General features: G+C 38.9%; 1 protein-coding gene across 3 annotated transcripts in view; it reads left to right on the forward strand.

Annotated features, from left to right (window-relative positions):
* The window catches only part of SGCZ (sarcoglycan zeta), a 1,301,913-nt gene that overhangs the window by 220,828 nt on the left and 1,055,512 nt on the right, over positions 1 to 25,573 (forward strand). For all 3 annotated transcript variants that reach the window (XM_040334675.1, XM_040334676.1, XM_040334677.1), the window contains exon 2: positions 23,469 to 23,573. The gene's annotated coding sequence lies outside the window, so the exon portion shown is untranslated. The remainder of the gene's footprint in view (positions 1 to 23,468; positions 23,574 to 25,573) is intronic.

The raw sequence follows: 25,573 nt of genomic DNA on the forward strand, positions 1-25,573 counted from the left end.
GTTTCTTAACCAAACGCTTATAAATGCAAATGCTGTAAAACGCCGCGAAATTCGCGGCAAAAACGGACGTTTTAAACGCCGGTTTTTGCGTTTGAAAACTTGTGTTTAGATGAGTTTGCATTTGTGTCTCGTGTGCATGGGGCCTTACTCTTTTTAAAACATTTCTAGTTGTGTTCTTTATAAAAAACAGAACCCACAGAACATTTTTAACAAACTATTGTGTCATATTTATGTTTAGCAATAGACGTGCAGTATTTTTTTTGTTTGTTTGTTTCGTTATTTATATAAATGTGTTTAGTTAATTTTCCAAATTCCATTCAAATTGCATTCAAATTCAAATCAAATTCCATTCGGAATCAAATTTATTCTTTAAAAAATTCAAATTTTGGAAGATGGTTTTATTCTTTCTATTCCATTATATTCTATTGTTTTTTCTGTTCTAGTCTTTTATTTTATAGTCTTTTATTTTCTATTCTGACGAAATTCGAATTTATTCTATTCAAAATTCGAATTTCGGAAGACGGTTGTATTGTTATACTTTTTCTAGTCTATTCTATTATTTTCTATTGTTTATTCTATTTGTTTCTATTCTATTATTTTCTATGACATTGTTTATGTTATTTTCTATTCTAAATGGTTTTATTCGTTCTAGTCTATTCTAATTTTCATTCTATTATATTCCTTTATTTTCTATTTTATTTTTATTTTTTTTTATTCTATTTTGTCTTACTTTTTTATTTTATTTTCTAATCCTTTTATTTTCTATTATATTATTTTTTTTTGAAAATTCAAATTTGATTTAAAAACTATTCAAATTTCAATTTGATTAGAAAACTTTTGGAATTCATTTTGAAAACGATTTAAATTCAAATTTCATCTGAAATGTTTATTAGTTATTTTGGATTCATTTAAATATACCTCCAAATTTCCGAATAACAAAAAAATTGTCTGAATTTCAATTTGAAACAAAACGAACCGCACATGTCTATTTAGCAATCAGTGTAAAAGGACATGGTTGCACCCCCCTAAATTATGCAACAATTTATGTAGCCTGATAATTTTACTGAATTTAAAATGATGAAAAATGGTACATATTATGTGAAACAATGGCAGTATATACACCAAACCTAAAGTCACCTTTTCAGAATGTTTATTAGAATTAAAAGTGAATCCTCCTTGCAGACTATCAAAATGGCTATGATTTTACCCATTTCCTGGTCTGATCACACACACGTCTTCCTCATATTATTCCTAGACTCTACTAAATTGAAGACTTGCCATTGGCAACTCAATTACATTTTGCTTAAACATCAACCACCCAGTGTAGGATTGGAGTCATTCCTGAAGCAATATTTTGCAGAGAACATTACATCAGACATTTCCCTTATGGGCTGGGAAGCCTATAAGCCGGTTTTCTGTGGTCAATGTGTATCAATGTCTTCTTTATTCCTGAAAAAAAACACAAATGAGCTTAATCACCAGGTTGAGCAAAAAAGTTCCCTTGAGTCTCAATTGGGCTGCTCCCCTTCATTGTGCATAGTTAAATAATTGGTTAAATTCCACGGCACCCTAAGGGAATTGGCATTGGGAGAGGTCGAGCAAGCTCTGACCCACTTGTGGTAGTTGTATTATGATAAAGGTAATAAGGCCCATTCCCTCCTCATGAATAAACAATGGCAATGGGTTTACTCTTTGACACTACATTCTATTAAGGATAGGGAGGAGAAGGTGCACACACTTTGAAACTATCAGGACCACCCTTTCCCATTGGAAAACTTTCCACATTGTTTTACTGGGCCACATGGTCTCTGTCAAGATGACCATCCTTTTTAGGCTTTTATAACACTTTCAAACCTTACCAATTTTGGTTCCTTCCTCTCATCTCAGAAAATTGCCATCCAACTTGCTGGATTTTGCCTGGGTCTGGTGTTTGCCTCACGGAGTACGGAATACGGGGCACTCCTTAGCCTGTTAATATATTTCTATGCCATGCAATTATGTGCCATTACTTCCTAGTCCACTCTGTATGCATATAATAGATGGACAGAGATTGAAAAATTATGGCTGGCTTCAATCCACCTGAAAAATCGCCTATGGAATGTGGAGATGCCCGTGGCCCCAGTGTGTTGGATAGTCTGATCGCTTCAATTTCCTACCCACATGAAACTACTCCTGAGTGTTCCTAATTTTAGTTCTCAATGAGCTGTGGTAGTTCATTTAGTCTCCCTGTCAGAGAGTATCGGCTTGCACGTACAGGATGTACGGGTAAGCAGATACACTGACAGTGTTCAAGAGACCTGAATGACATCAGTGATTTGCTGATTGCTGGTGCAATGCTTTAAAGGCTCCTACTACAAAAAAAAAAATATATATATATATATATTATACCTACAAAAATATATTATTTTTTATTTTTTGTAGAAGTTAGAAAACATGGAGTTGTGTTACTGAAGACAAATAGGCTGTGCACTTTGCAAGTACAGTTGCATTCACTTTCCGCAGTGTTTGGTGAATGTGGTGAAACTCTGCTGATTTCCATCATTCAATCATGTGAAAAAAATGCTGTTTTTCCCCTGCACCTGATTGGGTGTTCTTTACAAAGTGAACCTCTGCCACATTCACTAATCTCTGAAGAAAATGAGTGCAACTGCACTTGAACAGTGCACAATCTATGTGTCTTTAGTAAATCAAGTTCATGGTTTATTTTTTTTTAGGTTAAAAATGATTTTGTGTTTATAGGCACTTGTATTTTACATAACCACTTTACATAACCATTTTACTTAACCACTTGCCTACTGGGCACTTATACCCCCTTTCTGCCCAGGCCAATTTTCAAGTTTCAGCACTCTTCTTTCACAAAAATAGAGCTTTCTTTTGGTGATATTTAACCACTTAAGGGTCAAACCTCTTTTTCAGATATGTTGTTTACAAGTTAAAACATTTTTTTTTGCTAGAAATTACTTGCAACCCCCAAACATTATACATTTTTTTCTAACACCCTAGAGAATAAAATGGCGCTCATTGCAATACTTTATGTGGCACCATATTTGCGCAGCGGTCTTACAATCGGGACACTTTAATAAAAAAAAATCTTTTTTATTTTACACTTTTATTTATTTTGACACTGTTTTTAATTTTTTTTATTTGGGTCACTTTTTTTCCTATTGCAAGGAATGTAAACATCCCCTGTAATAGAAAAAAGCATGACAGATCCTCTTAAATATGACATCTGGGGTCAAAAAGACCGCAGGTCTCATATTTGGACTAAAATACAATAAAAAAAATGTAATTTGAAAAAAATGACCCTTTAAGAGCTATGGTCAGAAGTGATGTCTTGACGTTGCTTCTGCGCTGGTATGGAGACGGTTGGGGGCCATCTTTCCCTCACTCGTCTCTATAACCAGCCACAGCAAGGACCCGATCACCTCTGCTGCTGCCGACGGCTCCGGTAAGCGATGGAGAATGCGGGAGAGCGGCGGAACAGGGGCCCGCTGCCGATAACAGTGATCTTGTGGCGAATCCGCCACAGAGACCACCATTATCGTAAGCTGGACCACTCGCTGAAAAGATGGATACCTGGGTTATGGCAGCTAGCTGCTGCCATAACAGAGATATCCATCTTCAAAGTGCCAATGTATATATAGTGGGCGGTAGCTGCTGCTTTTTTAGAAACAAAAAAAAAAGAAAATGTTGAAAAAAATGATTTTCTTAGTTTCTGTCAGTACATTTTGTAAATAAGTAATTTTCCTCCTTTACTGATGTTTACTGATGAGACAGCACTGATGGGAACTGATAGGCTGCACTGACGGCACTGATGAGGGGGCACTTATGGGCACTGATTAGGTGGCACTGATGAGGAGGCACTAATATGCCACACTGATGGGCACTGATAGGTGGCACTGGATGGCAACTAATAGATAACACTAATGGGCACTGATAGGCGGCACTGATAGGCAGCATGGATAGGTGGCATTGATGGGCAGCATTGATAGGCAGCACTGATGAGTGGCACTGATGGGCATTAATGGGTCGCACTGATGAGCAGGCACTTATGGGCACTGATTGATGTCACTGGTGAGCACTGCTGGGGCTCTGCTGTAATCAGGGCACTGATGACCAGTGCCCTGAATAACTGTTCAGGTCTCCCCTGCGAGGAGATCCCGCTGATTGACTCTCCTCGACTCACAATTTTATCAGTATATTTACATGTGACTGGCTGTGATTGGACACAGCCAAACACATGAGTAAAGAGCCGTCATCGGCTCTTTACCAAGATCAGGGTCACACTGTGTCCTAGGAACTCAGCGTGCCCACAATCGCTGCGCTGCACGCCAAACGGGAACATTTTTCAGGAAGCAGGCACATTAATGATGCAGGTGTGTACTGGGATTATGTTAGAGACAAAGTTAGAGGTCAGTGGCCACATTTTCCTGAGGGAGTCAGTGTGTGAAGGAAGCTATGAGGTGCACATCGCACTGTACTGTCCAGGTCAGGACAGAAAAAAGGCCTGAGCCTGTGAGAATGTAGCAGCTAGGAGCTTTAGGGGAAACGGTCGAGCTGACAAAGGTACAGTGTTTTGTGCGTGAGCACTGGGACTGTGTGTTTGATGGTCTAGAGCAGTGGTTCTCAACCTGGGGGTCGGGACCCCCTCGGGGGTCAAATGATGATTTGCCAGGGGTCACCAAACCCTGGGCTGTTCCTGAAGCCTGCACTGCTTCCAGCTTTTATGCGGCTGCCCAGTAGGGCTGTCCTTGGAGCCTGTGGCCGCCCATTTGGGCTGTTCCTGGAGCCCACGGCCACCCACTCAGCCTCTTTGCAGCGGCCCATTCAGTTCACGGCATGGCTGGGGGGCAGAGACTAGAGATCCGCTGACTGGTAAGGATTGTGAGGTGGGAGGGGCTGGAGGAGACACCATCTCCTGATTTCAGCATTGGTGTCACTGCTATGAGACACCACAAAGTCGGAGGCACAGTAGGTAACACTACCTGCGATTATAGTTCCCATTAAAAGTCCCCACTACATTTCTCAGATCAGCAGATGACCTTGGCTTTTCAGAATTCCCCCCCAGCATTGCCACTCATCCCATTCCCCCACACCAAGAAGTAAGAGAAGGAATAAAAATAGGGAATACATGGAAGGGAGAGGAAAAGAGGTGCAGGACGAAAAAAAAAGGGAGAGAAAGAATAGGAGAAAAATCAAGAAAGATGGCTAGAGAGAGGGATGGGGAAAAAGAAATTAGGATAGCCATAGATAAATGGGAAAGAAAGGAGAACAAAGGAGAGAGTGGTACATCCTAAAATGTACCATATGAGGTTTTAATACTGTACGAGTGGAAGGGACTCAAGGTGCGCAACATTTCTGTGGGTTAGGGTCGCAAATTACTTGTCTTGCCTTGGGTGCTGACAACCCACTCTACGAAAATAATTTTACTGTTGGGGGTCCCCACAACTTGGGAAATTTTATCAAGGGGTCACGGCACTAAAAGGTTGAGAACCACTGGTCTAGAGGACCAAAGCAGGAGGCCTGAGCAGTGAAGCTGCAAAGAGAGCCACGAGGCTGAATTCTATGTTTTGTTGCATTGATGATGAGAACCTCCTGTGTGGGAAACTATTCAAGTGTGAACTTTCTGCTTTATTTTAAATAAAAGTGGGCAGAAAAAGCCATGAAACATACTTCTGGCATGGAGTAAACTCACTGTTTGGTGCTACCAATGAACTAAAAATTCCACAACTTGTCACATTACTTTTATTACAAATATGCTTAGTATCTTGTATAAAAATCACTGTAATACTTTCTTCAGAAATTATTATGGATTTATTGTGTTTTACGAAATGCAATAAAAAACAACTGACAAGAAAAAAATAATAGTTGGTCCATACATTTAAATCAATAATAATTAAATATATGTGTATGTCCACTATTGTTATGCTGATTGTTTGGGGTATGCAGGCACATTGACACAATGTTACATTGACACTATTAAATGTTTCAGTATGTACAGTATAACCTGCCTTTCTTCATTCTATAGTCTTTTTGTGTGCTATTCCTCATTCAGTACCTAGATTAATTTCCAGGTTGGTCACAGCTTAATTGAGATATCTATGACTAATGAGGGGGAAAAACATCTAAAGTGGTTTGGAAGTTGTGCAAATGAGAAATAAATGAAGTTTAAACAAACAGGGAAACTAACCTTAAATGACTTTGTTTCTGAATATTTTAAAATACATTTTATAACATGACACTGTGTTAACTCTGTAGCTATGAGTCACAATACTGCATTGTTAACACTCATTAATTGTATTATTTCTAATTATTTTTACAGTATATAAAGAATGTGCAGTTCTTAGTTGTCAACACATATTTTACCATACAACAGAACAAAAATATGTTAAATGTGAAGCTGTGTTAAAGTATATTTTTCTTGTTTATGGTATTGTAATTTATAGTTTTGATTTTCAAATCTTTCAGTATGTAATGATTGTAAAAAAAAGGTTCTCCCAAATATAACCACTGTAATACACAGGTCAATAAATAGGAAGCACACTTTGGTACAGGAAACCTGAAGAGCAGCTTTTCTCAACCTGGGTTACTCCATATATTTATTGGGGTACCTTGAGCAGTGAAGTAGTGGGTTGACTTCTTACCCAATGGTGCCTGCAGAGTTCTAGTCCCAACATCTTTCAACAGGAGGCACCACACTGACTATGATTGTAAAAATGGATCATATCCATCTTATCACTAGAACAAACAACACGAATAGATTAGCACTGCCATATTTAAAAATACTATTTAGTTGGGAGGGGATCTTTAAATGTGGCCTAAAGTGCAACATTTAAAATACACAAATCCTTTAAATGACATGCTTGGGGGATGCCTTAAACTAAAGTATAACTAAAGACAATACATATGTTAAGTATTTGTTTTATCATTACTTTTATTACTTTTACTTTTATAATTTTCCTATAATTTCCCCCTACTATCGTGTAAGTTATATCTTTATTCTGACCCTTCTGCATCCTCTGTGCCGATCTTCTTTTGTGTCTTACCACATCCCCACCTCAAATATCCTCCATCCTCCCTCCCTACACCTTTCTAAGTTAACCCTAAGGGCTTTTTTTGTGACCAGTACATACATCCCCACCCTCTCCTCACCCTCTCTTGTATCACTCTTTTTAATGATTCTCTTTTCCACAGCCGTTGTTATTTCAACAGTTTTTTTTGCAGCTCATGGCATACCAAAGACAGTTCCTCTTTAATACCCTTCATTTGATCGCATAATTTCCCCAGCGACTGTTTACATACATTGACTGCCTATAATACATCATTTAAAGTCGGTGCTCCCTCTACTGGGGGGAAGATGCTGGATTTATCTCAGGCTCTTTTTGCACCACTCTCGTAGTTTTATTAGCAACGTTTTTTACTACTGCGGCTACTGTTTGGCCTTGGGTCTTCCTATCCGTCAACATTTTTACTCTAGACTGTTGCCCCCCTTTAGTTGGGGTATGGTCTGGGGTATGAGCATACTTCTCCAATTTAGCTGCTGTTGCTGCAGACTGGCTCCCCTTATCCTGTTCCTTTGCAGGCTGTAATGATTGTGGTCCCACATTCTCCTGACTGGCATGCTCATCCCCTCTCCTCCTTGCTGACATATCAACTCTTCAACTATCCAACACAGCTTTTAGGGGAAATTAGGGGGGTTTGGGGGGTCTAAGGAGGCTTTACCCAATACCTGGCACAGGTCAAAAACAATCAAAGGAGAGGGATAGTGGCTAAGCTGGCAGGGTTTTTTTTTTTTCAATTATGTCCAGTGTGTCCAATATATCCAATATGTAACACATCAACTCTATGCAAAACAGTTCAGATCAAATCAATTTAGATCCATTCCGGTCCATTTCACCTCCCAGGAGTATCTTTACCTATAAAAACAGTCATTTTAGCATGCCTCTTTCCCCTTTTACTTTTACTCATGCGACCTTCAGGCTCAAAGAAGATTCCTCCAATCTGGAATACAGGGCTGAGGGCTCAGTCAGGGCTCCGATACTGAGGTGCTCCTAGGGACTCACAGCATCTGCAGCCTCATCGCTCGGCCGGTGACTTCGGCATTTCCGGGGGGCTCACAGCTGACTCGCTCATCTCCACACAACCGCCGCCCCTGCTTGTCCACTGCCTGAAGTCTCATGGGATTCTGCTGTATTTTCCTCCAATGGCTTGGCACGCTCACTTGCATTCCCAGTCAGGCGAGCTCAGGATGACACCGCGCAGCTTGTCCAGCTGCCTATTTTCCTTTGCTAGGAGTCGCTGGAGGACAATTTGCAAGAAAGCATGGAATCAGGAGAAGACACATACACCCTCGCTCTCACTCCTTACTCCACACCACCACCATCATCCAGTCACGCCCCAATGTCCTCCTTAGAATATATCCAGAGTAGCCAGAGAGTGAATGAAGGGTATAAACTTTTGAAAGGGGCCTTAAACTTTTGCATAATTAAAAATTATTTGGCATATAAATTCCTATGGCCCAAATTCATTAAATCCAGAACCCACAGAGAAAGTCTATCTGGAATTACTTGGATCCTATTGTATCAGATTCCTGACATAACTGCTGATTTTAGGTTGAGTCATTCATTATTATTACACCCACAAGAAAACTGGCATCAAAAGAACATCAATATCGATGGTTCAGGGGGGACAGTCAAGTGCAGTGGAAGACTGCTGTACATACCGATTCCCGTTGTTTTAGATAGATAGTTGGGGATATAGGAGGCAGGTCAGTTTAGACTCCTGTCACGTCTGAGTTAGACTCAGCCAAACTTCCCACATACAGCAGCTTCTATTGTCTATGTCCACCATTGGAAAGGGTGTCCTCAAAGACTTGAACAGGATTCCTTAGGAAAGACACCGGTGATGTCACATATACAGTGTGTTGGAGCTGTACTCTGAATTGCTTTGGCTTGGCGGTGTGCAACATGCAGCTTGGCGTCCTGTGGCCTCCACGGTTAGTCAATGCATTTCACAAACCTTTATGTTCGCTTCATCAGGACTATTTTACTTAGAGGGTGTTTTTTCACTAATTAGGCCCCTTTCACACTGACACATTTTTCAGGCGGTTCAGCACTAAAAATAGCGCTGCTATACCGCCTGAAAAAATCGTGCCCTGCAGGCTTCAATGTGAAAGCTCGAAGGCTTTCACACTGAAGCGGTGCGCTAACAGGACCACTCCAAAAGTCCTGTTTACCGCTCCTTTACCCCTCTTTCCCATTGAAATCAATTGGAAACCGCGGTAATACCGCCCACAATGCGCCTTTACAGAGGCGCATTGCTGGCGGCATTAACCCTTTTCCAGCCGCTAGCGGCCGAATATCGTGGTAAATACTACGGCATAGCGGCGCTAAAAATCGCGTCACCGCACCCCCACTGCCCCATGTGAAAGGGGCCTTAAACTTTTGCATAATTAAAAATTATTTGGCATATAAATTCCATGGTTTGGTCCTCCTTTCAACTACTTCACCTTCTCTTGTCCATTTCCCCACAATGTTATTGATATGTATATTCCATGCCTTTCCAGAGCCCCTGAAAGCTGGAAATCCCTGAAGTTAACACTGCTACTCAAGTAGTTTCCACTTGCTTCTGGGTCCTGAGCTACAGTTGTATTCAAAATTATTCAACCCCTACTGAAATAGATTTTTTTGGCCAGTTTGATTTTGATTATTCAGTCATCCTGCTTACAATTAAATCAAAGAGGCACGTGTAGGTCAGACAAATATAACATAACATTTATAATGAAATAACCACAAATGTCTTTTCTGTGCTCACATCATTATCCGTTTTATTCAACCCCCAAGTGACATTCAATCTTAGTACTTAGTACAACATCCTTTTACAGTTATAACAGCTTTTAAACGTGAAGCATAGCTTGACACAAGTGTCTTGCAGCGATCTACGGGTATCTTCGCCCATTCGTCATGGGCAAAAGCCTCCAGTTCAGTCACATTCTTAGGCTTGCGCACTGCAACTGCTTTCTTTAAGTCCCACCAGAGGTTCTCAATCGGATTTAAGTCTGGTGACGGCGATGGCCACTCCAAAATGTTCCAGCCTTTGATCTGCAACCATGCTCTAGTGGACTTGGAGGTATGCTTGGGATCATTGTCCTGTTGAAAGGTCCAACGTCTCCCAAGCCTCAGGTTTGTGACGGACTGCATCACATTGTCATCCAATATCTCCTGGTACTGAAGAGAATTCATGGTACCTTGCACATGCTGAAGCTTCCCTGTACCTGCAGAAGCAAAACAGCCCCAAAGCATGATTGAACCCCCGCCATGCTTCACAGTAGGCAAGGTGTTCTTTTCATCATAGGCCTTGTTCTTCCTCCTCCAAACATAGCGTTGATCCATGGGCCCAAACAGTTCCACAGAACACAATCCCAAAACTTCTGTGGTTTGTCCACATGACTTTTGGCATACTGCAGTCGACTCTTCTTATTCTTTGGAGACAGCAAGGGGGTGCGCCTGGGAGTTCTGGCATGGAGGCCTTCATTACGCAGTATGCGCCGTATTGTCTGAGCAGAAACTTCAGTACCCACATCTGACAAATCTTTTCTCAGTTCCTCAGCAGTCACACAGGGACTTTTCTCCACTCTACGCTTCAGGTAGCGCACAGCAGTCGAAGTCAGCATCTTCTTTCTGCCACGACCAGGTAGCGTTTCAACAGTGCCCTTTGCCTTGAATTTGCGAATGATGCTTCCTATGGTGTCTTTTGGTATGTTTAACATCTTCGCAATCTTCTTATAGCCATTGCCCTTCCTGTGAAGAGTAATCACCTCTTCTCTTGTCTTCCTGGACCATTATCTTGACTTTACCATGTTTGTAACCACACCAGTAAATGTTGAGAGGGAGCGGAGTATCAGTCATTTTAAAGCTGCCTAATTGGTGCTTATTAGGCTTTATTGCTGCTCCCTGACATCCACAGGTGTTTTCAATACCTGATTGAATACACTTCAATGAACCTCTGTTCTTCCGAGTGGTAGTCTTTAAGGGGTTGAATAATTGTGTAAATGAAGAATTCACAAAATAAACATTTACTACTGTATTACAAAACCAATTGATGTCATTTTAGTTGCATATGGTTCTTTAAGAAGTCCTTGTAGGATTTCATTCTGAATACAATTACAAATGTACACTAAATTCCCTAAAACCCTTTACAGCATTGGGGGGTTGAATAATTTTGAACACAACTGTAAATGGTTGGCCTGTTGCATGAGGTCAGCCATTCAGCTAAGGAGCAATTCAGAGAATGCTTTGCATTTTCTGAATGAATGCAAAGCATCCTCTGATTGGACACCACTTTGCCTTTCCACCTCTTCCAATCAGAAAACACTTTTTACTAGAGACACTGGAGAGTCTACTTCTGTGTTTTCCAGATTCCAGGGGCATCAGCTATGTATGGTAAATGCATAAGTACATTGGGTCAAGCTATACCAATAATCTATGTATAAAATATCCATGCCTGGAATTCCTTCTTTAATGCCTAGTTAACATGTATGGAAAATCAAAACATTATTTCTAGGTTTGAATTTAGTATGGACCTGGCTTATGTTTTCATTGCTGTCGGTGTTCCTGCTGGGGATTTCATCTTGCTTGCTTATACTCTTTCTATTGTATTTCTTGGACAGAAAGTGAAGGCAACCCCTCAAAGTTTTTAATTTAGATAATTAACATTCTAGGTGGAAAGAGGAACGTGGTTACGATGGGTTTCAGCTTAGATTGCACCAGAAATTGCAGCAACGTTGATAGCTAATATTATAGATGCATTGAGGTCAACATTAGATATGCCACCAATCTATTTAAATTAGGACAACTGAATGCTAAAGTGAATTTGAAGCAATTGTGCTAATCTTTTATTTTAAATGAAAACAGAATAAACAAGATGGGTCAGCCTTGCATGATGCTCTTGAGCATCCCAAGGTCATGAGGCAAATGGGAATAGGATCTTAATGTATGTAGTGGGTGGTGAATTGTTTCACTGTAAGGAATGTACAACTAATTAGTGTGCAAAATAAAAAAAGAACTGGATATCATTAAAAATTGTTTGCTTAGTATTTAAAATATGGTTACAGTATAACGAGAAGGACCATTAGGCACAGTAAGCATTTTCCTAAAGGTAGATTTTGCAGTTATACTTTTGAATGTAAGAAATACAACATGAGCAACAACAAATAGCCACATCTCTCAACACAGTTTTTAAAATGTTCTGTTGATAAATAACTGATATTTTAACATTATCTTTATTATTCATCTTAGTTGTAATTTTCATCTTCTGAAATGGTGGCATCTAACTCATAAATATAATTCATCTGAAGAGAGAGATGTTGTTCGGAATACAGCAGTGGTCTTGTTAATGTAGCTTGCTACAGTAAAATCCATCAGATAAGGGTGATTGCAGCTTTGTGTGTTATCTCAATTGAATGACAGGGTGCAATTTTATATGTGTATAATAATTTCTTGTCATGTCTTCATAACTCTGAGAATAACGAGGCTCCAAACATTACTGATAATGCCAAAAATTAAGCTTGTTTAATTAGCATCTACCAAGTACCGTAACATAGCATGAGCTTGTTTAATTGAAACATCCACTTAGTAATATTGTGTCTTCATCACTGCTATTACCAAGCTGTAATTTAAATAACAGATATGTAGCAGCTAATAAATAAAACTACATATTACTATTAAAGTTAAATAGGGCAGAGATGCATTTTAATGTGCCATGAAGAATTTATAACAAATATGTTCAAAGTTATGTTTTATTTAAGATATGAGAGATGCATACAAAATAAGTAGAATATTAAATTCTGAGCTTAGTGTAACTTGCGTAGAATATGAGATCTAAATTTGTTGAAGCTGTTGCTGACTTTCAGGTATGCTACTTTTACTATTTTGGTGTGTTTTCTTTAATGTAATGTCTGTGCTTTGCCAAAGTGGCACAAAGCAACTGTTTTTCTTTTATGATGGACTCTGCAGACACATATGCTTATCTCCCACTACTCTATTCAGAAATAAAACCAAATCACTGGGGTTGATTTACTAAAACTAGGGAGTGCAAAATCATGTGCATGGTAGCCAATTCTAACTTTAGCTTTTTAAATAAAGCTTTGACATTAAAGCCTTAAAGCTGATTGGTTTCTAAAAAAGAGTTGCACCAGATTTTGCACTTTCCAGTTTTAGTAAATAAACCCAAATGTGTAAGCTGCAAGTTATAGGAATTATAGCTCACACAGATCTATGAAAATGCCTGAATAGCCAGCTCTGTCACATGTTTTGCATGATCCTCCATACTGCAAATATTACGGTCACACCTCTTTTGGCTCCAGGTATTAAATGGAGCAGTGGGGAACACAAAAGTAAGGTAAGTATATACAATGGATATAGAAAAGAATCACCCCCCTAAAATAATCACATTTTGTTGCTTTGCAGTCTAAAATGAAGGCAGCAATAGTTTTTGTTTTATCCAGCTGTATTATAACATCCAAGTGAAATAGAACACCAACATGTTGGGGAAAAAAATATAAAAATGTAAAACATAATCACTGAGTTGGAAAAAGATCACACCCTTCTAAAAATGACTTGTAAACTCAATCAGGTATGCAGCAAAAATTACCACACAATGGTTGAAGTAGAAAAAGGTGATTGTCCTTGCATGGCCTAGTCAGAGACTAGGCTTAATCCCCATTAAAAATCTGTGAAATGGCTTAAAGATTGCAGTCCACAAACTGTCACCATCAACTTTAATTGGACTTGAGCAGTTCTGCCATAAAGCGTAGGCATATATTGCAAAGTCTAGATGTGCAAAGTTAGTAGAAAATGCATTTCAACAGACTAAAGGCTGTAACTAAAGCAGACGTTTGTTCAACAAAATACTGACACAAGGGGATGATCCTTTCTCCAACTCAGTGATTCTGTTTTCAAATATTTTTGACATATTACAAAACAGTGTATGTCCTAATTCAGGCTGTAAAGCAACACAATGGGATTTTTTTTAAAGGGGGGGGGGGGTGATTCTTTTCTATACCCACTGTAATACTGAAAGCAGATGGTTATTGCAAACATGTTGTTTTTCTCTGAATGGGCACTTGTAAGCTGCAATAGCTGAATACCCAGTCAAGGTATTATATATAAAATAACTGCAGATTCACCTTACTTGATAATCTTAGTAAACCTTCACTTTGCTAAGCAAATGTACTCTTCACCTTTAGTAAATAAATCCCAATAAATTATCACATTGTCAATCCTATAGGTGTTTGATATCTAAGCAAATATCTCTCATATTCATATTTTGGTCAATTACTGTCAGAAAAAAGTCTAGAGCAGTATAGATTTATAACATCAGAAGTTTGCCAAATATACCCGAACGTGTATTTTCCTTAAAGAGACACATTTAGAGCAAAGTTACAGTATTGATTTAAGAGAGTCCATTCCTTCAACAAAGTGTACTCACCCATATACAACCCCCTTGCCACCTCCTTCTTCTGTCTGAGCTCTATCCTCTGGGTATGGGAGAGTATATGACCTCTCTTATGTGAAAATGTTTGGGTTTCAGCAGCCAAAACACTGTCATGTGGGGGAGGTGATGATGTTATCTACCTGGATAAGCACTGATACCATCCAAGACTGGAGTTTACTCAAGATTGAGTCCTGAGAGGGAGGTGGCAAATACAAGAAGGTCATTATACCTTGCTGGGGTGGTGGGTTTTCAAGAGAAACAAAATGGTAAAAAAAACTGCACTTGGTGCTCTGCATCAAACAAAAATCAAAACTCCCATCGCTGCATTAAGTCCTGAAGTGGGAAGGCGGCAAGTAAGAGAAGGGCTATGTAAAATAATCCAGGGCAAATGGATCTACTCGTAATATTATGAATAACTATCATTTATATATAAATTATTCCTGCTGGCACAGTGTTCACACTTCCACCTATGCAATAAGAAATTTAAATACAAACTGTACCTGTGCAACATAAATGACTTCTCTTATATAATCCGGATATTTGTGCAAATTCCATATATCTGCTAAAGTGCAGTGCGTGCAAATCATTAAAGCGGTTGTAAACCCGCAAAAAAAAAAAATTGTTCACCTGAAAAGTAAAAGCCATAATGAGCAAGTATGCACCGCATATTAGCTCATTATGAAATACTTACCTCAAAACGAGGTGTAGGGAACTCACCTGGTCCACACCGAGCAAGATATCATCTTGACTCGGCGTGTCTTCCGGGTATCGCCGATCCAGCGCTGTGATTGGCTGGAGCGGCGATGACGTCACTCCCACACATGTGCACGGGAGATTTAAATTCGGCAAGGTCCGGCGGCTGCCGGTCCTATAGCAGAGGATCCCCGCTGCGCATGCGCCGCTGCAATCAGCGGCGCATTGCAGGGGGAATATCTCCTAAACCGTACAGGTTTAGGAGATATTCTTTATACCTACAGGTAAGCCTTATTATAGGCTTACCTGTAGGTAAAACTTATAAAAACTAGTTTACAACCACTTTAAATAATTGTGAAGAGTCCTGGCCTGTGCTTCAACAAAATAACACATAAATTCATACCACTGTATAAATGTTTTCACAATAAAATAATACAAGTGTGAACTATTTTCTGTGTAGAAAAGCAAAAATGTACAATACAAAATAGAAACAAATGGTAAATTCAAAAACAAGTAAAAATATACAAAAATTATTTTCAGTGTCCTGTATTTATGTTTAAAAGTCTTCCTTTAATCAATCTTCTCTTCTATGGTAAGCAATTAATATATCTTTTCCCCCAGTGAATACTCTAGGGTTGCTGGTATTAATAGTGCTTCTAGCCCACCACCAGTATTATACTGCTTATACCTCACAAGATGGACCTAATATATATCAGGTCAACCACACTTTTCCCCTTTGTCATAGGGTTACTGTATTCCTCTGTGTGCTTCCTTCCTTGTTGGTACAGATATGAGGATGTTAATCTATTGCGATCCTGGGCCCTCTTAGCGAGTTCTCACGTGTATGTCCCAAAAGAGATTAATACTCATAGTTCTCACTACTGATTTGGCTTTATTTTTGTTAAAATTTAAAAAATACACTCACTTGATCAATAATAAATAATTGCTTTTATATCTCCTAATGGATGGAGCCTCTGTGTACCTCTGAGTCACCAACAAAATGGTGCGCCGCTCACTTCTGGTGACATCGTCCCCTCATCCCTATGCGTTAGGTCAATTTACCACATGACTTAGTCAGGGGATAGGCCGTGAGGATGCCAGGCTTCTTTTATAAGGATAATAATGTATTGCCATAGTAACCAGGTAAACATATTTCCACAGTCCCATATTATCATAGCCCGAACTTATGTATGCTTAAAATAAAATCCCTCAGTAAGCACAAACAAACATTTTTACAGTGGTATGAATTGATATATGGTTATTTTGTTGAAGCACATAGTGCCCCTTTTATTGAATGGGTGAGATCTACACAGGCCAGGACTGTTCACAATTATTTAATAAATTGTACACATTGTACTCTAGTACACATATAGAATTTGCACAATCCTTTAGAATTATATAGAAAAAAAATAAGTAATTTATGTTGCATAAGCACAGTTTGTATTTAAAAATAAGAAAAGATTAGTGTATATTGCTGGGGTGGTAAAAAAAAAACGGTGCTTTATGCTCAGCATCAAACAAAAATCTAAATCAAAAATCCCACCGCTGTACTTACAAACAATATTTAATTCCAGTGCTGAACCAAAATTAAAAAGTACATGTATGTGGAGCTGTGTTACTAAACTAAATGTGTCTTAGGTTACAGTATATGTATCCCAACACAAAAGATCATAATATTAATAAAAATAAATGTAATCTGTATAACAACATGATAAATCCAAATACAATTGAAAAAAAATGAAAACACCACTTTAATTCAGCATAAAATAAATTCTAAAAACAAAACAAAACGAAAAACATTTTTCATTCAGACCTGGGAGCCCTCTCGCTCTATCTTGTGGTCAAATTTCATAATGGCTCACTCTTCAGTGTAAAATCATCATTGAAAGATTGTAGTCATTACAAAGTGCACTTATATACAATCATTAAAATCACAATTTTTTTTTAATAAAAATATTAAAACCATTTGACAGATTAACTATTATTTATAAAACTAAATTTCATTATACATTAAAACCAAAGGGGACATAGTTATTTAAATCCTTTATCCATTTTGTTTCCAAGTAAGAGACCCTCCATATGACATTACTTCCTCTCCATTGTGCTGTATATTTAGCAATACCTATCACTTTTAGACTGGTGGGATAATTTTTATGATGTGTGGTATAATGTGACTATGATTACAAAAAACTTTTTTTCTATGTTTGTTAGATGTTCATTGATTCTGACATGTAATACATGTGTAGTTCTCCCTACATACGTTTACACTGACATTCAAGTAAGTATACAACATGCAGAAAGGTGCAAGTTGAAGTACATTCGATCATGTGCGCTCGATTAGCTGAATAAAGAGAGAGGGTAATTAGAACTCTCTTTCACATCAAGTTCATGTGGAGGGGTACATTTATGGCACATGGACAGTTGAAGTGTTCTTAGAAAAGCTGACTGTGGATGGCTGCCAGCTCATGACAGGCTAGAAGTAACTCTGTGGAAGGCAAATACAGAAGGATAGCAGTGCCATCTAAGTGCATAATTATTTTATTCCATAAAAGACAATTGGTAACTCACAAGATGCATGAGATGTCAGCGCATGGGGGATTAATAATATGCAACCACCACCATTCCTGGACCCATCAGCTGCCAATTCACCAGTGGGAAGATTGTCTTCCCCACAAGCAGATAACCCATATTATTAATCCCACATTTGCTAACATCTCATACATCTTGTGAGTTACAAATTGTCTTTTATGGAATAAAATGTCTTAGTAATTCTGCACTTAGATGGAACTGCTCTCCTTCTGTCTTTGTCAAGGAGCAAGTAACTAGTTTTATATTATAGGTTCTATTATAGGTTCTATTTGTACGTTCAGGCATAATTTTTTTTGTTTTCACTACATTATGTTCTATACTTTTCCATACTTGGCACCTTCTGTAATGATAAAAAACCTTTTAAAGCACCAAACATCTGGACTTTATGTCAATCACATTAGAATCAATAAAATACCTTTCTAAAAATAATGGAAGGTTTGTCTGGTAATTCTTCCCACTAAAATATTTTTTCAAAATAATTTCAAAATAATTTTTCAAGATGTTTCAATGTTTATGAAGTTTCTTAATAAAGATCATTGCTTTTTTGAATGTAGTGCTAAAATCCCATTCAGATCTCCGATGTTGTTTCTTAGGTCTATCTTGCAGTAGTTCCTCTTGTTCCAACTAAGTGATGTTATAACAGTTTGCAGTTCTTCATGATCATATCTCTTTGCTATGAGTCTTTTTATTTATAACATCAGCTTGTTCAAAATAGTCAGATATGTTTGAACAATTTTTTCTAAGGCGTGTAAACTGTCCCTTGTGTATGTTCTGTAAACACAAAGGGTGGTGGCAGCTGCTTAATGGATATACCCATTTTTATCATTTTTGTTTGTTTGAGTATGTAATAAGTTTCCTTGTTTAGATTTTGTGAGATCCAAAAAAATAATCTGATTCACTGACCTCATATGACCATTTTATCCCTAGTTCGGAATTAAGGTACTATACCATTTCTCTGTACTCCTGTGGACCCTTTTCTAGGGCATTAGACATATTATGGATAACACTTCCTTTTTAGATCTTGTCCAGTACTGTACCTTGTGTGTCCCCACATCCTGGCATATAAGCCGCTTGGGGCTGCCTTGGGGGGGGGAATGGGTGTATGGGGCCAGTGCGAATGTTTATTACCTGTGGTGCAAGTGAGTGGTTATTTAATATAGAATATAATATCTGCAGATTTTTATTTTTTATTTATCGTATGTTGTATTCTAATGAATATATGTTCTTATTTGAATATATATATATTCAAGCTCCTGAAGAAGTGACTTCTTGGTTGCGAAACCTGTTGAGCAAAATTATTTTATACTAAGAGGACAAGTTTAATTTTAGATGTCCTATGTGTTGTAGTTTTTTGTAAGGTCAAATATAGTTTTAATGAAGATTAATAAATTGTTATAAATGTTATATGTGCCTCTAAAGTCCATTAATTGTTTATTTAACCCAATTCATTTTATGCCTAGATCATTGTTGTTAACACCTTCCCGCCCAGCCTATAGCAGATTGATGGCTGGGTGGGTGCTTTCCCATCTTGACTAAACATAATATGACGTTCTCACATTGCACCACTCTTGTGTACCCTTGTGTGCAGCATGGCGATCAGTAGTGACACAGCGTATCTCCAATCAGGGTAAAGAGCCAATTATGTAGGCTCTTTACCATGTGATCAGCTATGTCCAATCACAGCTGATCACATTTAAACAAATGCTTATTATTGGCATTTCCTTTCCTCAGTTTTTGTCAGTGTCTGAGGAAAGACAAGTGAATAACCAGTTTTCCAGTTACAGGAGAAATTTACATGATACTCAGGGCACTGATAATAAGTCAAATCAGTGCAGCCTCACCAGTGCAGAATATTAGGGCCCATCAGTGCAGAATATCAGTGCAACCTGCAACATGTAAGTGCCCATCAGTGCCACCTTATAACTGCTTTTGCGTATATGGGCGAATGTAAATTTTAGGTGGGGCTGTTTAATACTGTGGTGGATATGGGTAATACAATTACATGTACATGCATGGGTCAAATATTCCATAATTTATTTAATTTATTTACGTACATCCAGCGTTAAGTTATTCCCCATATAGGAGGCGCAACTCTTGCAAAGGTATGGACCAGGGAACAGAGCCGTCGTATTTTACGTCGTTTATGTAGTACGTGAATATGGCTAGGCGTAGGTTACGTTCACGTTGTAGGCAGTGATTCGACGTATCTATGCGAAAAATAAAAGCCCATAACCCAAATCGCATTCTGTGATCCACAAATCAAAACCTACTCCAAATACCCAAAGCCAGGTACAAGTCCAAAGGAGATCGAAGATTTGCAGTCCAGGGACCTCGGCTGTGGAATGCGCTACCAACTACCACTTGGCCTTCAGGAGAAAGATTAAAACCCATCTCTTCTGAGGTCTAGTGGTTTCCTTACCCATGGAATGGAAACAGCGCCCAGAGGCGATTCAGTTCGCATGTGTTGCGCTTTACAAGTTTTTCACTCACTCACTCATCTTAGGCAGATGTTTCGGCGTGATTCTGAGCATGCGCACTGGGATGCGGCCACGGGATGGCGCATGCGCCGTTCGTTTGAAGTACTTTTATGACACTTGGTCCATCATTTGCATGGGGTCACGCCTGATTAGCATGACTCACGCCCACTTCCACCTACGACGGCTTACGCCGAGGGAACCCAGCGCAGTTTGGGAGGCAAGTACTTTGAGAATTCGGTGCTTGCCTCTCTGCGCAACGTCGGCGTAGCGTATATTAGATGCGCTAAGCTGGCATAAATATGCGCCAATGTATGTGAATCTGGGCCTATATGTTCTTTATATGCCACTTTTACTAGGGTCTCTAATTCTTTCTTAAATTTCAATGTCAGATTGCTTTTTAATAATTTATGGACAAGATTTTTTTTGTCCAAGAAATTCTGAATTTGATTTTGATGATACGGTCTCCAACTCCCTTGATTATAATAATGGGGTCCCATACGAATAGACCAATGTCTGTTTTTATTATTACCTGTTAGACCCCTAGGTTCTGTACTCCCTTCATTTTTAAAAGGAATAAATCAGTTTCTTAATTCGATAAATTCCTGTTTAAGAGGAGCTGGTTTCATCTTTCCATGGGTTTCCTTATTGTTTCCATTGTGTCTCCAGCTTTCCTCTTTATTAGAGGTAAAGGCCCTGTATTGTAAATTTGTCTGGGGATATCTTACCCTCAAAGGTGTTTGATTATCCACCTGTGTCTTTCGCTGCAATTCTCCACTCTGTCCACTTTTATTCACTGTTGTAGGACTAATATCCTCAGATAATTCCTTCCATTAAAATCCCTCCTTTTAAATGATAATCCTCTATATCTCTTAGATTTTTTTTTTTCTTTTATGTTTTTTATGCTAAATTAAAGATACATTTTATTGTCTATCTGATATATTTAAGCTTACAAGGATTCCATATGTTTTTAAAAGATTAAACATGATGTATTGTTTACTGTGTAGTCCACTTTGAGAGGCGGCACTCACAGACTTGCAGTGTATTTATAGGACGTGTCAGAACCTCTAGCTCAGGGATATGCAATTAGCGGACCTCCAGCTGTTGCTGAACTACAAGTCCCATGAGGCATAACAAGACTCTGACAGCCACAAGCATGACACCCAGAGGCAGAGGCATGATGGAACTTGTAGTTTTGCAACAGCTGGAGGTCCGCTAATTGCATATCCCTGCTCTAGCTTATGCTGATGTCATTACACCTGCTGAAGCTAGCAGTGGAGAGGGTTGTGTTTACATGCAACTTATCCTTGTAATTATGTAAATACTGTAGATGGACAAATACTTTTTACAGTAAATCTGTGGGTTTCGCTATGGAATGTTTGCTTATCTCTTACATGACCTAATTTACATGCCAGATCAGAGGTCAAAACAGCAAATCCCTGCTGATGTTCTTGAACAACTCGTTGTGATATCCAATATGATTCCAAGGATGTGGATGAATAATTACTGATAATGTGCTGTTATAAGACCACCCATAATGTGGTGTTTTATTGCTTGGTAAGAGGCTGCACTTAGTGGTGGTGTTGAATTCACAAAGATGTTTATTGTCATTCACGAGTGGAAACACAGTATTTGGACATTTGCATATAAGTGATAAACTTCCATCAGGAGCTTTGTATATTAATTGGTATTTTTATTGTGTCACTTTGAAATACTTGTGTCCCCCGCTGAATTTTAATTTTTTTCAATTGTATTTGGATGCGTGATGTTGGTACACAAATCACATTTATTTTTGATAATATTATGATCCTTTGTACTGGGATACATATACTGTAACTAAGACACATATATTTAGTAACACAGCAGAACATTTGTATTCTTTCCAAGAGGAACTGAGAATTTGACCTAAATAGGTGACAGCATCTCTTTAGGTATCCTAAGCATATGTACATTTCTTTCCCGTAAAACATATAACCTATTAAAGTATAAGTGAATGGCTTATTTCAGTATAACTTAAAGGCATTTTTTGTTTAATTACACATTGCGTTAAAATATTTATACTAGGTTTAGTTGTATTCACACTCATAAGAGTACATTTATCATTGGATGAGTAGACTTTACTCTACCGTCCCATGTGTATTCCCTTTAAATAGAGTAAGCAAAGGTTATAACCCCTGTTAGTTTTTTCTATCTGACTCCACAACCACCACCCAGGGTTGTGGGGAAGAGGCCCTGTTTTTTTTTTTTTTTTTCAGCTGTCAATGGGGAAGCCCACTGACAGCTTATGACTCATTCATTGTTAAGGATGTGGCAGCCAGCTTCCTGGTCTGTTCATTAACAACCAGCTGTGTTATGTGCCCTATTTGGGCAAAGCCTTGCTTCAGCCAATTGGGGCCCTAGAATGCACTGTGCAGCGCCCAGTGCATTGTGGGGCGCTCGGTGTGCGAACATTCTCTATGCTCATCCCGAACTGTTCACCCATCTCTATTTAAAACATGACAGTTTAGTTAATCACTACAAGTACTTATAGAAATTGATCAAAGGCTCTTCTTTCACTGCACAAAGTAAAGGACCTCAACTAGCTATCTCAATAATTTGTATACTCGTTTTTAGGTATTGGAGGAAGCCATTAAACAAATTTGTGCTAGTGACATATATTCTATATAGTCTTCAATAATAATATTGCTGTACTGTTAGAACTGTGGACCAGTCTGTTATATAAATTGTTTTTGGGTGATCAGCATTTTGAAAGGTATCTAAACACAAAAACAGAAATGTAACGTATAGCAGCTTACAAATACTTCATTATGTTGGCTACATTCATTATCTTTTTTTCAGACTTTTTCCCTTAATTTTTACCTGGTATATCTGTGAATAACACATTTCCTACCCATGGGTGCCCCTCCTTCAGTACTACTACTCCACTGTATCTATAAAAGGGCCCATGATTACCACTCAGGCTAAACTTTAAACATAACCACCTTTGTTAAAGTGGTTGTAAAGGCTCAAGGTATTTTTACCTTAATATATTCTATGCATGAAGGTAAAAAAACTTCTGTGTGCAGCAGCAGTCCGCATGATTTTGCACAGAGCAGGTAAGTATGACATATTTATTATTTAAAAAAAATATGATTTTACAATCACTTTAATCTTCATTATATAGGGAGTTGATGGGATTCGTAGTTTACAGAAATAAGATATATTTTTTTATGCTTTCAGGTCAGCTCACGGGAGAAGACAAGGAAATTGCATTTCTGGCAGCACTTGCTGAAAATACTGTGTATGAAAATAGACAACAAATGCAGCCACCACATCTGGGGACTGGTAAGCTGTAATATAGTCAATTGTGTTCTTTGTTTAGTTGTTATTTAAGTCACATATAGAGGTATACATATGCACCAGTTTACATGAAAATGCCTTAGATATATTTCAGCGGAATGTACCTGACCATGTATTTTTTTTATTATTATTGTACATAATTTACATAGTGCCAACAGTTTGTGCACTGCTTTACAATGTGAGGGCAGACAGTACAGTTACAATACAATACAGGAGGAATCGGAGAACCCTGCTCATTAGAGCTTACAATCTAGGAGTGAGGGTCGAGTGATACAAAAGATAATAACTGTGGTGGATGATCTAATGGAGAAAATGAAAGTACAGTTGTTAGGTGAAGACATAGTAGGCTTCTCTGAAGGGAAGGGTTTTCAGGGATCATCAAAAAGCAAGTGGAGTAGTAGATAGTCGTACAGATTGAGGAGTTCCAGAGGATAGGAGAGACTCAGGAAAAGTCCTGGAGACAAGAAAGGGAGGAGGTGTCGAGGCAACTAGGGAGCAGGAGGCCTTGAGAGGAATTAAGTAGGTTAGTATTTTGAGACTAGGTTAGTGATGTAGCTGGGGCTGAGTTATAATTGCTTTGAAAGTTGTTAGAATTTTGAATTTAATTGGTTGGGTCAGTGGAAGCCAGTGGAGGGAATGACAGTGAGGGGTAGCAGACAATGAATTGTTGGTAAGGTGGATGAGCCTGGCAGCAGCATTTATGATGGACTGAAGGGAGCTGGCCTATATAAATGTAATCCTGTGAGGGAGTTGCAATAGTCGAGGCGGGAGATGACCAGGGGGTGAACTAGGAGCTTTGTGTTGTCATTGGATAGGAAGGGGCCTATTTTGGAGATGTTGTGGTATTGGTTGAGGATGCAAAATTTGGACAGTGTTTGGAGCATAGTTGACGAGTGTGCAATTTTAAAAGCGTGACATGTTAGATATCTATTTACTTCTGAACCGCCCACCGTGGATATACGTCAGTACTTTGATGTTAACTACCGTTGTTATGGCAGCAGATAGCTGCCATATCCCTGGTATTTTTCTCCACAGTGGACAGTCCAGTTTAAGATAAAAGCAGTCTTCGCGGCACATTCACCACAAGATCACTTTTATGGGCGGCGATAGAGGTGCCCCCTCCCGTCGTGTCACGGTGGTCTCTGGTGCTTACTGGGGCTGTTGGAACTGGCGGAGACGATCCAGTCTTGTGGCCTGATGGGCAGGAAGTCGAGTGAGGGCATGATGGCCCCCACTCGACTCTTTGACTTTGGAGGACCGGAGCGATGTCAAATGTCACTTCCGCCCTAACGGCCTAAAAAGAACAATTTGTTTTTATTGAAAAAAATGAAATTTTATTTTTATTGCTTTTAAGTGTAAATGTGAGATCTAAGGTCTTTTTGACTACAGATGTTATATTACAAGGATGTTTACATTAAAATAAAAGTGATCCAAAACATTTTTTTTAAAGCACCCCGTTCCTCCGTGCTCATGCGCAGAAGAGAGCGCATATGTAAGTCACACACACATACGTAAACAGTGTTCAAATCACACATGTGAGGTATTGCTGTGATCGTTAGAGCAAATTTAATAATTCTTGCAAAAGACCTGTCACAGTGGGCGATATGTACAGGAGAGGAGTGTGGATGGTATGATAGTAGGTAGTATGTACAGGATAGGAGTGTGGATGGGTATGACAGTGGGCGGTATGTACAGGAGAGGAGTGTGGATGGTATGACAGCCGGCACTATGTACAATAGAGAAGTTTATGAATGTGGGCACTATGTACAGGAGAGGAGTGTGGAGGGTATCACAGTGGGTGGTATGTACAGGAGAGGAGTGTGGAGGGCATAACAATGAGTGGTATGTACAGGAGAGGAGTGTGGATGGTATGATAGTGGACATTATGCACAGGAGAGGAGTATGGAGGGTATGACAGTAAGCAGTATGCACAGGAGAGGAGTGTGGGGGGTACGACAGTGGGCAGTATGTATAGTAGGGGAGTG

This window comes from Rana temporaria, chromosome 1 (assembly GCF_905171775.1).
Source record: "Rana temporaria chromosome 1, aRanTem1.1, whole genome shotgun sequence".
In the NCBI taxonomy this organism is placed as follows: domain Eukaryota; kingdom Metazoa; phylum Chordata; class Amphibia; order Anura; family Ranidae; genus Rana; species Rana temporaria.